The sequence below is a fragment of the Pongo pygmaeus genome, chromosome 5 (assembly GCF_028885625.2).
Source record: "Pongo pygmaeus isolate AG05252 chromosome 5, NHGRI_mPonPyg2-v2.0_pri, whole genome shotgun sequence".
Classification (NCBI taxonomy): Eukaryota; Metazoa; Chordata; class Mammalia; order Primates; family Hominidae; genus Pongo; species Pongo pygmaeus.
The window spans coordinates 76,187,199-76,203,782 of record NC_072378.2 but is presented as its reverse complement, the minus strand read 5'-3'; the positions used below and the strand labels follow the sequence as shown (position 1 = coordinate 76,203,782).

General features: G+C 37.7%; 1 long non-coding RNA gene across 1 annotated transcript in view; it reads right to left on the bottom strand.

Moving 5' to 3' along the window:
• Positions 1-11,691: 11,691 nt before the first annotated feature.
• Positions 11,692-16,584, bottom strand: part of LOC129039377 (uncharacterized) — a 30,783-nt gene continuing 25,890 nt past the window's right edge. The window contains exon 3 of the long non-coding RNA XR_008503316.2: positions 11,692-12,397. This is a non-coding gene — a long non-coding RNA (uncharacterized LOC129039377). The remainder of the gene's footprint in view (positions 12,398-16,584) is intronic.

Sequence of the window (16,584 nt, the reverse complement as noted above, 5' to 3'; positions counted from 1 at the left end):
AGGAAAGGCATACCTGCCTTTTCATTCATCTAGGCCCAAAAGTGACATATTTTTTTGATTCATATAGCCCAACCTAGAAGCAAAAGGATGTGCGATGGGGAGACTTGAAATTTTAGCCAGCAGAAATTCTATAATGAAAGGAGTTGAATAAGTTTTCATGGATATTTAAACCTTCCAAAACAATAGAGAATAATTATTTTATACATTAGTAAAAAAATACCTAACTACATATTACAAAGACATTTTACCTGGCATAATACCTAGCATTTTTTCCACACACTCCATCCTATCAGTTACATATCTGTTAATATTTATATCCAAAATGATCACCAAACATGTAACATCAGTTCGACTTTTTTCCTGGAGCATTTCTTACTGGAGCCCTCTGTCCTTCTGCTCTAATCTGGACTAGAAGCTATTTGGCCTCTGATATGCTTTGGCTGTGTTCCCGCCCAAATCTCATCTTGAATTGTAGTTCCCATAATCCCAAGTCGTGGGAGGGACCATGTAGAGACAATTGAATCATGGGGGTGGTTTCCCTATCCTGTTCTCATGAGAGTGAGTTCTCACCAGATCTGACAGTTTTATAAAGCACTTTCCCCTACACTGGGCACTGATTCTTCCCCTTCCTGCTGCCATGAGAAGAAAGACATATTTTCTTCCTCTTCCACCATGATTCTAATTTTCCTGAGTCTGCCCCATCCCTGTGGAAATGTGAGTCAATTAAACCTCTTTCCTTTGTAAATTACCCATTCTTGGGCATGTTCGTATAGCAGTTTGAGAATAGACTAATACAGTACATTGGTACCAGGAGTGGGCTTTACTTTGCAAAACCACGGGGGCAGAGCTGCCCAAGGCCGTGGGAGCCCACCTCTTGCATCAACATGACCTGGATGTGAGTCATGGAGTCAAAAGGAGATCATTTTGGAGCTTTAAGATTTGACTGCCCTGCTGGATTTCAGACCTGCATGGGGCCTATAACCCCTTTATTTTGACCAATTTCTCCCATTTGGAATGGGTGTATTTACCTAATGCCTGTACCCCCATTGTATCTAGGGAGTAACTAACTTGCTTTTGATTTTATAGGCTTATAGGCAGAAGGGACTTGCCTTGTCTCAGATGAGACTTTGGAATTGGACTTTTGAGTTAATGCTGGAATGAGTTAAGACTTTGGAGGACCTTTGGAAGGGCATTATTGTGTTTTGAATTGTAAGTACATGAGATTTGGGAGGGGCCAGGGGCAGAATGATATGGTTTGGCTGTGTCCCTACTCAAATCTCATCTTGAATTGTAGTTCCCATAATTCCCATATGTCGTGGGAGGGACCAGGTGGAAATAATTGAATCATGGGGGCAGTTTTCCCAATCCTATTCTTGTGATAGTGAGTTCGTTCTCATGAGATCTGATAATTTTACAAGGGGCTTCCCCCTTCACTGGGCACTCATTTTTCCCCTTGCTGCCACCATGAGAAGAAGGATGTGTTTGCTTCCCTTCTGCCATGATTGTAATTCTCCTGAGGCCTACCCAGCACTGCAGAACTGTAAGTCAATTAAACCTCTCTCTTTTATATAAATTACCCAGTCACAAGTATATGTCCTTTTAGCAGCAGGAGAATGGACTAATACAGTCTGATAATGTTACCCTTCAATCTCTCTTTACTGCTTTCTTTAATTGGAATTTCTATTTCCTAGTTCTATTTCAGTCTCTTTCCTGCTTCATCTGCTTGTGTTGCTGAAGCATACACTCTAAATCTTCCTACAAAGGGTGAAAAGGAAAAATTTTCTGTCTTTCATACTTTACATTTTTTATTCTATTTTTGCTGTGGTGTGAATGTGTCCTTCTCTGATAATGTGAAATATTTATTTGGCCTTTATTTCATTTCTTGTCTTACACCTCCTAAAAATCCCTGAAATCTCTAAAGTAATAAATGTCTTTGTGTATGCCAATGAGTTGGCTGATGCCTGGCAGCCCCCAAGTAGTTTTAGGATGGGGCCTGGTCACCAAAAAGACCAGGCATGATTGCAGAGTTGTTATTTTCAGCTCCATCCCAACCTCCAAGGAGGAGACAGGTACTGAAGGTTGAGTTGATCACCAGTAACCAGTGGGCCAATGATTTCATTAATCATGCCTATGTAATGAAGCCTCCATAAAGAAACAAAAGGACTGGGTTCAGAGAACTTCCAGATAGCTGAACATGTAGAGATTTGGGGAGGGTGGCTCCACATCATTTCTCACATCTCTTGCCCTATGCATCTCTTCACCTGTATCATTTGTAATATCATTTATAGTAAGCCAGTAAATGTAAGTAGTGTTTCCCTGAGTTCTGTGAGCTGCTCCAGCAAATTAATCCAACCCATAAAGGGGGTTGTGGGAACCCCAATTTATAGCCAGTGGATCAGAACATAGACAGAATAACCTGAGCTGTGCAATTAGCATTGGAAGCGGGGCTCTGTGAGACTGAACTTTCAACCAGGGGGATATAATTCCGTCTTCAGGTACATAGTGTCAGAATTGAATTGAATTAGAGGACACCCAATTGGTGTCCACTGCAGAATTAATTGCTTGCTTGCCAGTAGAGAGAAAACCCCAGACATCTGGTCAGACATGTGTTTTGAGTGTATAGTAGGAGAAACTGAATGTTTTTTCCTACTCATGCCCAAAGTTCATGTGTTGGAAACTTAATCCCCAGTGCAACAGTGTTAGGAAGTGGGGCCAAATACAAGGTAATTGGGTCATGAGGGCCCTGCTTTCAAGAATGGATGATAGTCATTATCATGGGAGAGGGTTAGTTACCTAGCAAGTGGGCTTGTAACAAAAAAAGTGAGTTCTGCCCCCTCTTGCTTTCTTGCCCTTCAACCTTTTGCCATGGGATAAGGCAGCATGAAGGCCCTCACAAGATTCCAGCACCACGCTCTTGGGCCTCCAGAATCGTGAGTCAAATAAACTTCTATTGTTTTTAAATTATTCAGTCTGTGACAGTCCGTTATAGCGGCAGAAAAATAACCAAGACAATCTTCACACTTGATTGATAATTTGGCTGATCATTAAATTCTAAATTAAAATTGTTTTCACTGAAAAGTTTGAAAAAATTGCTTTATTTCCCTCTAGCATCTATTATTATTTTTGAAGTTAAATATTAATTGTATTCCTAGTCTTTTATATGTGACCCATGGAAGATTTTAGGATCTTTACACACAGCCAGGGCCAATTGCATGTGCGTGTAACCAGTGCAGTTACACAGGGCCCTATGTTCTGAAGGCCCCAAGCTTGGTTTAATGTTTTGCTTTGGTTTTATGTCTTAAGATTGTTAATAATTGTTTCTGAATGTGTGTTACAACTGAAGACTGATGGAACAAGGGAATGTGTCAAGTGCTCACACATGGTAGCACCTCCTGCCATCTCACTGCATTCCTTCAGCTGCCCAGACCCCAAGCACACCAAGCCCTACCCAGCTTTCTCCTCTCCCCGGATCCTGTCCAGTGATCCTTGCAGCCTCCCACCCACAGCGGGGCCTGGGTGGAGGCTAAGGGGCACAGATATTAGGTGTCTGGGTAGCAAGCACATTGCATTGCAGAGTTGCAATATTTTGGTGTTGCCCATCTGTAGTGGGCTGGGGTAAAAGTTTTGTGAGACAGGGGATTGCCTGGCTTGACATATCCATCACTGGCTGGAGCACAGAACCTGACTTTGGTAGCTGAGATGACAGGGAACTCACTCAATCAAGGGAGGGAGGCCCCAACCCTCTATGAGGGCCTACACTCATGCTGTCAGTATCATCATGCACAAGGGAGTGCACCATCAATAGCAAATAAAATATAATAGGTTGAGAGACACTGCAGAATAAAGAATGCTGTTTGATGTTTTAGTTACTTTAATGACACTTTTTGCCTGCTCTTTGAACAAGGGACCTTCATTTTCAGTTTGCACTAAGCTTCACAATTATGTAGCCAGGATTCTGACTTTTTTTTTCTGACATGCCTCAGGGAGTATCTTTCTTCATTCACCAAGCTGGACATACATGGGGCTCTGTAAATTAAGAGGTATGTGTACCTTAGCTTTGGACATTTTTATTATATTATGTAGGTATTTTATTATATTATGTAGGTAATTATAGATAATTACCTACTCTTTGTTTTATTTCAACTACTTTTTTGTAACTTCCATTAGTCAGTTGTTGCTCTTCCACTTTTATGCTTTAAGTTAATATTTTCTTGCCATTTTTTTATCTTTTCTTTTTCTGCCTCTTCTTGGAAGATTTCCCAGGCCATATATTTCAGCTCTTGTTTGTAATATTTTATCTTGGCTATTACATTCTTAATTTCTAAATCTTATTCTTTTGTCTTTTGTAAGTATCCTATAAGTATCCCCATTCTGCTTTTTTTAATCATTTTTTATTTTTAACTTTTATGGGTACATAGTGGGTGTATGTATTAATAGGGTATATGAGATATTTTGATACAGGTATACAATATGTAATAATCACGGTAAATGAGATATTCATCATCTCAAGCATTTATTATTTATTTGTGATACGGACTTTCCAATTATACTTTTAGTTATTTTTAAATGTGAGATGAATTACTGTTGACTGTAGTCACCCTGTTGTGCTATCAAATACTAGATTTTATTCATTCAGTCTAACTATAGTTTTGTACCCTTTAACCATCACCACTCCCTCCACTCTTCACTACCCTTACCAACCTCTGGTAGCCATTATTCTACTCTCTGACTCCTTAAGTTCAATTGTTTTAATTTTTAGTTTCCACCAATGTGTGGAAACATATGAAGCTTGTCTTTCTGTGCCTAGCTTATTTCACTTAACGTTATGTATTCCAGTTCCATACATGTTGTTGCAAATGACAGGATCTTATTTTTTTATGGCTGAATCGTACTCCATTGAGTAATGTACCACATTTTCTTTATCCATTCATCTGTTGATGGACACTTAGGTTGCTTCAAAATCTTGCTATTGTGAATAGTGCTGTGATAAAAACAGGAGTACAGATATCTCTTCAACTTACAGATTGCCTGTTGTTTAGATATATGCCCAGCAGTGGGCTTGCTGGATCATGTAGTAGCTTTATTTTCAGTTTTCTGAGGAACCGCCATACCATTTTTAATAGTGTCTGTACTAATTTACATTCCCATCAACAGTGTACAAGGTTTTCCTTTTCTCCACATCCCTGAGATTAATCCCTCTTGGCCTGGATGAATTATCTTTTTAATATGTTGTTGAACTTGGTTTTCTAGTATTTTGTTGAGGATTTTCATAAATGTTTATCAGGGATATTGGCCTCTAGTTTTCTTTTTCTTTTCTTTTTTTTTTTTTTTTTTTTTTTGATGTGTCTTTGGTTTTGGTATGAGGGCAATATTGACCTCTAGAATGAGTTTGTATTCTCTCCTCCTCTATTTTTCAAAATGGTTTGAGTAGGATTGGTATTAGTCTATAACTGTTTGGTAAAATTTAGCAATGAAGCCTTTGGGTCCTGGACTTTTCTTTGGTGGGAGAATTTTTTACAGGTTATTACTTGTTATTGGTCCATTCAGGTTTTGAGTTTCTTCATGGCTCAATCTTCACAAGTTATATTTGTCTAGGAATTTATCCATTTCTTGTAGGTTTTCCAATTTATTGGCATATAATTTCTTATAGTAGTCTCTAATAATCCTTTGAATTTCTATGACATAAGTTGTAATGTCTCCTTTTTCGACTCTAATTTTATTTATTTGGGCCTTTTTTCCTGTTAGTCTGGCTAAAGGTTTGTCAATTTTGTTGATTTTTTAAAAAGAACTTTTTTTTATTTCATTGATTTTTTGTGCAGTTTGTTGTTGTTTATGTTTTATTTATTTCTGCTCTGATTTTTATTATGTGCTTTATCAATTTGAGGTTTGGTTTGCTTTTGCTTTTCTAGTTCTTTAAGACGCATCATTAGGTTGCTTTTCTGAAGTTTTTCTACTTTTTTGTTGTAGGTGATAAACTTTTTAGTATTTATTTTGCTGTATTCCATAGGTTTTGGTATGTTGTGTCTCCATTTTCATTTATTGCAATACATTTTTCAATTTCCCTCTTAATTTCTTCATTGACTCCTGTTCATTTAGAAGTATATTGCTTAATTTCCATGTGTTTGTATAGTTACTGAAATTCCTCTTGTTGATTTCTAGTTTTATTATGTTGTGGTCAGAGAAGATACTTGATATGATTTCAATTGTTTTGAATGTTTCAAGCCTTGTTTTGTGGACTAACATATGATCTATCCTTGAGAATGATCCAAATGATCCATGTATTCAGGAGAAGAATGTGTATTCTTCAGCCACTCGATGACATATTCTGTAAATGTCAACTAGGTACATTTGATCTATAATGCAGATTAAGTCCAAAGTTTCTTTAATGATTTTCTGTTTGGATGATATCTCCAAAGCTGAATGTGGGGTGTTGAAGTCTCCAGCTATTATTGTATTGGTGTCTATTTTTCTTTTTAGCTCTAATAATACTTGCTTCATGTATCTGAGTGTTCTAGTTTTGGGTATGTATATATTTACAACTCTTACATCCTCTTGTTGAACTGACCTCATATCATTATATAATGACCTTCTTTGTCTCTTTTTATAGCTTTTTCTTGAAATCTATTTTGTGTGATGTAAGTATAGTTACTCCTGCTCTTTTTCAGTTTCCATTTGCATGGCATATCTTTTTTTTAATCCTTTTGTTTTCAGTCTATGGGTGTCTTTGTAGGTGAAGTTCATTTCTTCTAGGCAAGAGATAGCTGTGTCTTATTATTTTTATCCATTTAGTTACTTTTTGTATTTTGATTGGGGAGTTTAGTCCATTTCCATTCAATGTTATTATGGATAAATAAATACTACTTTCATTTTGTTATTTGTTTTCTTGTTGCTTTGTGGTCTTCTCTTTCTGTCTTCTTTTCTTCCTGTCTTCCCTTTTGTGAAGGTAATTTTTTCTGATGCTATGTTTTCATTTATTACTTTGTATTTTTTGTGTATCTATGGAAGGTTTTTTTTTTTTTTATTTCAGGTTACCATTCGGCTTGAAAATAATATCCTCTAACCTATTTTAAACTGATGATGACAGTGATTCCAAAAGAAACACACTAACAAACAAGCAAATAGAAAACTAACAAAAACTCTTCACTTTATCTCCTCCTGCCTTGTAACTTTTTGTTGTCTCTGTTTACATCTTACTATACTGTTTATGTCTTGAAAAGTTGTCATAGGTATTATTTTTGATAGGTTCATCTTTAGTCTTTTTACTAAAGCTATGTATATTTCATACCACACAATTACAGTTATTATTCTGTGTTTGTCTGTGTACTTCCTACTACCAGTGAGTTTTGTACCTTCAGATGATTTCTTATTACTCGTGAATCTCCTTTTCTTTCACATTGAAGAACTCCTTTAGCATTTTCTATAGGACACATCTGGTGTTGATGAAATTCCTCAGCTTTTATTTGTCTGGGAAAGTCTTTATTTCTCCTTCATGTTTGAAGGGTAGTTTTTGCTGGATATACTATTCTAGGATGTAAGTATTTTTTTTCCTTCAGTACTTTAAATACGTCATGCCCCTCTCTCCTAACCTGTAAGGTTTCCACTGACAGGTCGGCTGCTGGATGTATTGGAGCTCCTTGTATGTTATTTATTTCTTCTCTATTTCTGCTTTTAGGATTCTTTCTTTATCCTGGACCTTTAGGAGTTTCATTATTAAGTGTCATGAGATAGTCTTCTTTGGGTTAAATCTACTTGGTAATCCACAGCTTTCTTGTCCTTGAATATTGATATCTTTCTCTAGGTTTGGAAAGTTCTCTGTTATTATGCCTTTAAATTAATTTTCTAATCTGATCTCTTTCTCTACCTCCCCTTTAAGGCCAATAACTCTTAGTTTTGCCCTTTTGGGGGCCATTTTCTAGATCTTGTAGGAATGCTTTATTCATTTTATTTATTTATTTATTTATGAGACAGATTCTCACTCTGTCACCCAGGCTGGACTGCAGTGGCGTGATCTCAGCTCACTGCTACCTCCACCTATCGGATTCAAGCGGTTCTCCTGCCTCAGCCTTCTGAGTAGCTGGGACTACAGGCATGCGCCACCACACCTGGCTAATTTTTTGTATTTTTAGTAGAGATGGGGTTTCACTATGTTGGCCAGGCTGGTCTAGAACTCCTGGCCTCAGGTGACCTGCCTGCCTCAGCCTCCCCAAAGTAGGATTACAGGCATGAGCCAGTGTGTCTGGCTGCTTTATTCTTTTTTATTATTTTTCCTTTTGTCTGCTCTGTGTACTTTCAAATAGCCTGTCTTTAAGCTAACTAATTCTTTCTTCTTCTTGATCAGTTCTGCTGCTGAGATATCTTGAGGTATTCTTCAGTATATCAATTGAAGTTTTCAGCTCCAGAGTTTCTGTTTTATTTTGCTTAAATTATTTCAACCTTTGTTAAAGTTATCTGGTAGGATTATGAATTCCTTCATTTTGTTATTTAAATTTTGTTGATCTTCCCCAAAACAGCTATTTTGAATTCTCTGTCTGAAAGATCACATATCTTCCCCAAAACAGCTATTTTGAATTCTCTGTCTGAAAGTTCACATATCTTTCTCGGGTGGGACTGGTCATTGGTTCCCAGTTTAGTTCATTTGGTGAGGTCGTATCTTCTTGGATGGTATTGATGCTTGCAGATGTTTGTCAATATCTAGGTATTAAACAGTTAGCTTTTTATTGTAGTCTTTGCTGTCTGGACTTATTTGTACCCATCCTTCTTGGCAAGGCTTTCCAAGTGTAAAAAGGGAATTGAGTGTTGTGATTTAAATCTGGTCACTGCAATTATATCTGCATTAGGAGGCACCCCAAGGCCAGTAACACTGTGACTCTTGCAGACTTACAGAGGTACCACCTTGGCGGTCTTGGCTAAGATCTTGGAGAGTTCTCTAGATTACCAGGTAGACACACTTGTTCTCTTCTCTTACTTTCCCCCCATCAAACATAGTCTCTCACTATGTGCTGAGCTGCCTGGAACTGAGGAGGTGTGACACAAGCATCCCTGTTGCCAACACCACTGGGATTGTGCTGGGCCAGACTCAAAGCCAGCACAACACTAGGTCTCACCCAAGGCCCACGGTGACCACTGTTTGGCCAACACTGATGCTCACTCAAGGCTCAAGGGCTCCTCTGTCAGTAGGTGGCAAATTAAATCAGCCTCATGTCTTTCCTTTCAGGGTGGCAAGCTCCTCACTGTCCCAGGGTAGGTCCAGAAATGCCATCTGGTAGCCAGAACCTGGAGTCAGGAACATTAGGAATCTACTTGGGGCTCCATTCTACTGTGGCCAACTGCCACCCAAGCTGCAAAACAAAGTCACTCCCACTCTTCCTTCTCCCTTCCTCATGAAGTTTCTCCCCATGGTCACCACAGCCCCAGGCCCACAGTGAGTACTGCCTGGCTACCAACAGCATTCACTCAAGGCCCAAGAGCTCTTCAGTAAGCTTGAGGTGAATTCTGCCAGTACTGGGTCTCTCACTTCAAGGCAGGGGCCTCCTCTTGGCCTAGAGCAGGCCCAGAAATCCTGTCCAGGAGCCAAGACCTCGAACTGGGAAACTCGGGAGACTTCTTCGTGCTCTACCCCACTGTGGCCAAGTTGATGCTCAGCTGCAAGACAAAGTCCACTTTATTTTTTCTTCTTCTTTTTTCAAACAGAAGGAGCCTCCCTCTATGACCACCAGAGCTGGGAATGCACGGTGTAACATCTGAGGCCAGCATGGCCCTGTGTCAACTATGGCCTGAGTACTGCTGATGTTTACTCAAGGCCCAAGGCTCTTTATTCAGCTTGTGGTGAATTCTTCTAGGACTTGCTCCTTCCCTCCAAGGCAGTAGGTTGCCTTCTGCCCCAGGGTGTGTCTAGAAATGTTATCCAGGAGCTAGGGCCTGGGATGGGGACTCCAGGACTCTGATGCCCTATGCTACTGTGGCTGAGCTGGTATCTAAGGTGCAAGACAAAGTCCTCTTTACTCTCCCCTCTCCTCAAATGGAAGGAATGTGTCCCTCTCTGGTGAGGGCTGATCTAAATGTTCTCTCCATGAGCACTGGCTAAATTCTGTACCATGTTGCTTTCCACTGTGACAGGGCTGCACTGAGTTTCAATGCAGAGTCTCACAATCATTGCACTCTCTCTTACGCAAGACACAGATTCTCTGTCACACAGCTACTGCCAGCAGATAAAAGAGGGGTGGTTTCAGCAATTCAAGACTGTCTTTCCTTCCCTCTAGTGCCTCTTTCCTTGATGAGATGTTAAAACCAGGTACTGTGATCACTTCATTGATTTTTGGTTCTTACAAAGATGCTTTTTTGTATTGATAGTTGTTCAATTTAATTTTTCTGTGGCAGGGATGGGGGAGCAATCTCTCAAGGATTCTATTCAGTCATCTTGCTCTGCCTACTCCTCCATATTCTTTACCCATTCTGTTTTTTTAAATGTAATATTGTCTCATATCAAAATGCCTTTTTGTTTGTTTGTTTTAGTGGTTTTTGTTTGTTTGTTTCTATTTCTAGCACTCTGTTTCTTCAGAGTTTTTCCTCAGAGTTATTTCTTTTGGTCTCTTTTTTCATGTTGGAGAGCCTTCCTAAAATGTTTCTTAATCCTTAGAAATCTCTATACCTTTAAGAGTGAAATATCTATAGAAATGGATGGTCTTTGTGCCTCTGCAGGACTTGTTAATTTAAAGGTATCAAAGGAGAGTGAGTGATGGCCATGTTTGCATTTATGACTCACGAATGTTTGTAACTATAAGTTTATTCCCTAGAATTGGTCAGAGCAAAATTACCCAGTCTTCAACGTGATGGTCATGTGTCTGAATATTTACATTTGAATGAGCTGCACAAACTTAGGTAAACTTTCATGTAATCCCTCTATGTTTAGTTCTGTGCCCTTTGTTTAGTTCCAACCCATTGATTTTCTGCCATCAATGAGTTCAGAGTTTCTCTGGTAAAAAAAAAATACATATATATATATATATATCTAGAATTACATTTTGCTAAACCTATAACCTGAAAGTAGGTTAGGTAGATAAAAGTGAGGCAGAGGCAGCTGCTTGGACAAATAGAGTAAAGGAGGGGAAGTGGGTTCCAATCACTCTGCATGCAAACTTTTAAATTCCAACTGTTCACCTAATTTCTGTCACTCCCTAGGGGTTCTACAAGGTGAACCCCTTTATGCTCACTACTAAACCAAAGACCCTCTCTGGGTACAATAAATTATATCCCAATCCATTATATTTAGTCAGTTATCACTCTTCCATCTGCTTTCTTTCCCTCAAAAACATTGGAATCTCTTTCCCACATATGTATCATCTCTCTTTCTCTTTGTACTTGTGTTTGCAAACTTTGTTTTATTTCTGTACTATCATTCAATAGCATTTCATAAAATTGAAAGAATATGGGTGTGCTCAATTTAGCAACTCTAACTAGATCCCTCGACCATAATTTTAATGGTTATATAGCACTTGCCTGTGGTAATAAATAGTAATTGACCATACTAATTTCACCTTTAGAAACTTTAGTTTATTACTTTATATCAACAATTATAAATAATATGTTATACATGCATCCTTATATAATAATTTTCTAAGAAGAAATCTCATAGTAGAATTGTTGAGTTGGGCTGTATGCATTGTTGAAATGTTAACATATATACATACAGTTCATTTGTGAGAAAGTTTTTATTGATTATGATTAAGCATGGAGTTGGTTATTGACATAATTTGTATTTCCTTTGCAATTATTCTTCTACAGATTTCTTTAAACTGTGAATAAATGTTGAATTTTGTAAGAGCTCAATGGATTCTTCTTGCCTGCTATCCAGAAAAAGCTAATGCACTGAGGACAGCAGGTTTGCAGCAAAGAAACTAATTATCACAGGGCTGGCCAAGAGGAAGAACAAGAGACATTTCTGAAATCCACTTCTTTGAGAGCTTGAAAATCAGGATTTTTAAGGATAATTTGACAGACATGAATTGGGAATGGGTGCTGCTGATTGGTTAGCCATGAAATCACAGGAGTGTCCATACTGTCTGAGCATGCTGTCAGTTCCCGGGTTGGGGTCACCAGTTGAGTCAGTTCCTTGATATGAGTCATTAGTCCTGGTGGAGTCAGTCATAACTAAAAAGTCTGCAAAATGTCTCAAAGACCAAGCTTGGGTTTTGACAATGTATTGTTATCTATAGGAGGAATTATGGAAGTTATAAATCCTGTGATTTCTGGCTGCATGACTCTTAAGCATTACGGAATTATGAGAGTCAAGCTAGAGAACAATGGCTGGTTACTGTTTAACTACATCCTAGAATTTAGGCCTTTCCCATAATCCTAGTCTTCTGGTGTTTCATTAGTCTCACAAAGACAGTTTCAGTCCCTGAAATAAAAGAAGGTGATTTTCAGAAAGGGACTGTTTACATCTTTGTTTTCTAGTTAACAAAGGCAGTTAGCATGTGAGGTTAGACACAAGATGGAGCCATCAATGCTAGATTTCTTTCACTGTCATTATTTTTGCAAAGGCAGATTCAGTTCTATGAAACACTCATCCCCATTCTATATTTAGAACATATGTTATATTTTCTTTTTACTATTAATAAGATTGATTGTTAAAAAGATTTGTGTCAAACTTTTGAATTCTCACTTGATTATGGCATATTAGTTATTTAAAATAACTTTATTCCAAGAAATACAAAAGATTATTCAAAGCTACTATGAATACCTGTACATGCATAAACTAGAAAACCTAGAGGAGATGGATAAATTCCTGGAAAGATACAACCCTCTTAGCTTAAATAAAGAATTAGATACCCTGAACAGACCAATAATAAGCAGTGAGATTGAAATGGTAACAAAAAAGTCACCAACAAAAAAAAGTCCAGGACCAGACAGATTTAGAGCTGAATTCTACCAGACATTCCAAGAATTGGTATCAATTCTATTGACACTATTCCACAAGATAGGCAAAGAGGGAATCCTCCCTAAATTATCCTATGAAGCCAGTATCCCCTAATACCCAAACCAGGAAAAAACCTAACAAAAAAAGAATTTAACTACAGATCAATATCCCTGATATACATAAATGAAAAAAATCCTTAAAAAAAATTAGCTAACCAAATCCAACAACATATCAAAAAGATAATCCACCATGATAAAGTGAGTTTTATACCACAGATGCAGGGATAATTTAACATACTCAAGTCAATAAATGTGATACACCATATAAACAGAATTAAAAACAAAAATTACATGATCATTTCAATAAATGCAGAAAAAGCATTTGACAAAATCCAGCCTCCCTTTGTAATTAAAACCCTCCGCAAAATCAGCATACAAGGGACATACCTCAATGTAATAAAAGCCATCTATGACAAACCTACAGCCAATATAATATTGGATGGGGAAAAGTTGAAAGCATTTACTCTGAGACAAGAATGCCCACTCTTACTACTTCTATTCAACATAGTACTGGAAGTCCTAGCCAGAGCAGACAAGAGAAAGAAATAAAGAGCATCCAAATTGGTAAAGAGGAAGTCAGATTGTCACTGTTTACTGATGATGTGATCGTATACCTGGAAAACCCTAAAGACTCCTCCAAAAAGCTCTTTGAATTGATAAATGAATTCAGCAGTGTTTCAGAATACAAAATGAATATACACAAATCAGTAACTCTCCTATACACCCACAATGACCAAGCTGAGAATCAAATCAAGAACTCAACTCCCTTTACAATACCTGCAAAAAAAATAAAATAAAATACTTAGGAATATATCTAACCAAGGAGGTGAAAGACCTCTACAAGGAAAACTACAAAACACTGCTGAAAAAAATCATAAATGACACAAACAAATGGAAACACATCCCATGCTCATGGATGGGTAGAATCAATATTGTGAAAATGACCATACTGCCAAAAGCAATCTACAAATTCAATGCAATTCTCATAAAAATACCACTATCATTCTTCACAGAACTAGAAAAAAAATCCTAAAATTCATATAGAACAAAAAAAGAGCCCACAGAGCCAAAGCAAGATTAAGTGAAAAGAACAAATTGGGAGGCATCACATTATCTGATTTCAAACTATACCATAAGGCTATAGTCACCAAAACAGCATGGTACTGGTATAAAAACAGGCACACAGACCAGTGGAACAAAATAGAGATCCCAGAAATAAACCTAAATATTTACAGCCAACTGGTCTTTGACAAAGCAAACAAGAACAAAGTGGGGAAAGGACACCCTATTCAACAAATGGTGCTGGTATAATTGGCAAGCCACATGTGGGAGAATGAAACTACATCCTCATCTCTCACTGTATACAAAACTCAGGATGGATCAGTGACTTAAATCTAACAACTGAAACTATCAAAAATTCTAGAAGATAACATCAGAAAAACCCTTCTAGACATTGGGCTTAGGCAAGGATTTTATGACCAAGAACCCAAAAGCAAATACAATAAAAACAAAGATAAATAGGTGGGACTTAATTAAACTAAAGAGCTTTTGCATGGCAAAAGGAACAGTAAGCAGAGTAAACAGTAAACCAACAGAGTGAAAGAAAATCTTCAAAATGTATACATCTGACAAAGGATTAATATTCAGAATCTACAATGAACTCACACAAATCAGCAAGAAAAAAATCACATTAAAGGGTGGGCTAGGGACATGAATAGACGATTCTCGAAAGAGGATATACAAATGGCCAACAAACATATGAAAGGTGCTCAGCATCAATGATGATCAGGAAAGTGCAAATCAAAACCAAAACGCAATACCACCTTACTCCCGCAAAAATAGCCAGAATAAAAAAAAATTAAAAAATAATAGATGCTGGCATGGATGTGATGAAAGGGGAACACTTCTACACTGCTGGTGGGAATGTAAACTGGTGCAGCCACTATAGAAAACGGTGTGGAGGATCCTTAAGGGACTAAAAGTAGAATTACCATTTGATCCAGCAATCCCACTGCTGGGTATCCACCCAGAGGAAAAGAAGTCATTATATAAAAAAGACACTTACACATGTATGTTTATAGCAGCACAATTCACAATTGCAAAAATGTGGAACCAACCCAAATGCCCATCAATCAACGAGTGGTTAAAGAAACTGTGAGATATATAGATAGATAGATAGATAGATAGATAGATAGATAGATAGATAGATATGATGGAATACTACTCAGCCATAACAAGAATGAATTAAAGGCATTCGCAGCAACCTGGATGGGATTGGAGACTTATTCTAAGTGAAGTAACTCAGGAATTGAAAACCAAACGTTGTATGTTCTCACTCATAAGTGGGAGCTAAGCTATGAGGATGCAAAGTCATAAAGCAACATAATGGACTTTGGGGACTCAAGGGGAAAGTGTGGGAAGAGGATGAAGGTTAAAAGACTACAAATTGGATTCAGTTTATACTGCTCGGGTGACGGGTGCACCAAAATCTCACAAATCATCACTAAAGAAGTTATTCATGTAACTAAATGCCACCTGTTTCCCAAAAAATCTATGGAAATAAAAAATAAATAATAATAATACTTTCCTTTGGACATATACCTAGAAGTGGGATTGTTGGATCCACATGGTAGTATGGTATTTCTGATCTTTTGAGGAACTTCCATAGTGTTTTTCATGGTGACTTCGCCAGTTTACATTCCCACCAACAGCTTACAAGTGTTCCCTTTCCTCTAAAAGTTTACCAATACTTTATCTTTTATCTTTTTGATAGTAGGCATTCTGATAGGTGTGAGGTGATATCTGAATGGTTTTGATTTGCATTTCCCTGATTATTAGTGATATTGAACACCTTTTCTACATAACCATTGACCATTTGCATGTCTTCTTATAAGAAATATATGTTTAGGTCTTTAGCCCATTTTTGGATTTTTTTCTTTGCTAATGAGTTATCTGCAGTTTTATATATTTTAGATGTTAACCTCTTATCAGATACATCATCTGCAAATATTTTCTCCCATTCTATAGATTGCCTTTTCAATCTGTTGATTGTTTCCTTTGTTATTGTTAGGCTTTTAATATTCATCTCTATTAATGTTTTCTGAATACACACAAGGTTTTAAGATCAGAGGCAGATTTCTTTTTACACTCACAAAAAGATCAACAAGTGAAGTAACACTGCAGCATTGTTCCCTACACCCAGCATGCCTTCAGAGTACCATGTGAGTGCCAGATGGAATAAATGCCCTATACAAGTTGTGGGTCACTCTATAAGTGACATACAACAAAATGTGGATTTCTTTTGTTTATAAAAAGCAATGACATCACTCTCCCTCCTCGCCTTCTGAGTACCCTTGGAGATCAGATGGAAAGATCCTTACCCTAACCCTTTGGTATGAAAGTAAACCTCTGAGGAAAAAGATGGGCCTAGTGTCTCCAGTTTGACAACTCAGAGATGTCTACAGGGCCCCGAGCCTCTTACTGCAAGAGTTAGGTCAATCTCTTTGGAATGTTTTCATTATCTGATCAGTCATAAATTGCCTTCTAAGCTTGCTCTCAGGCCAGGAAACACATTTTTGTAAAATTTATTCCGAAAGCCCTAACTGCAGA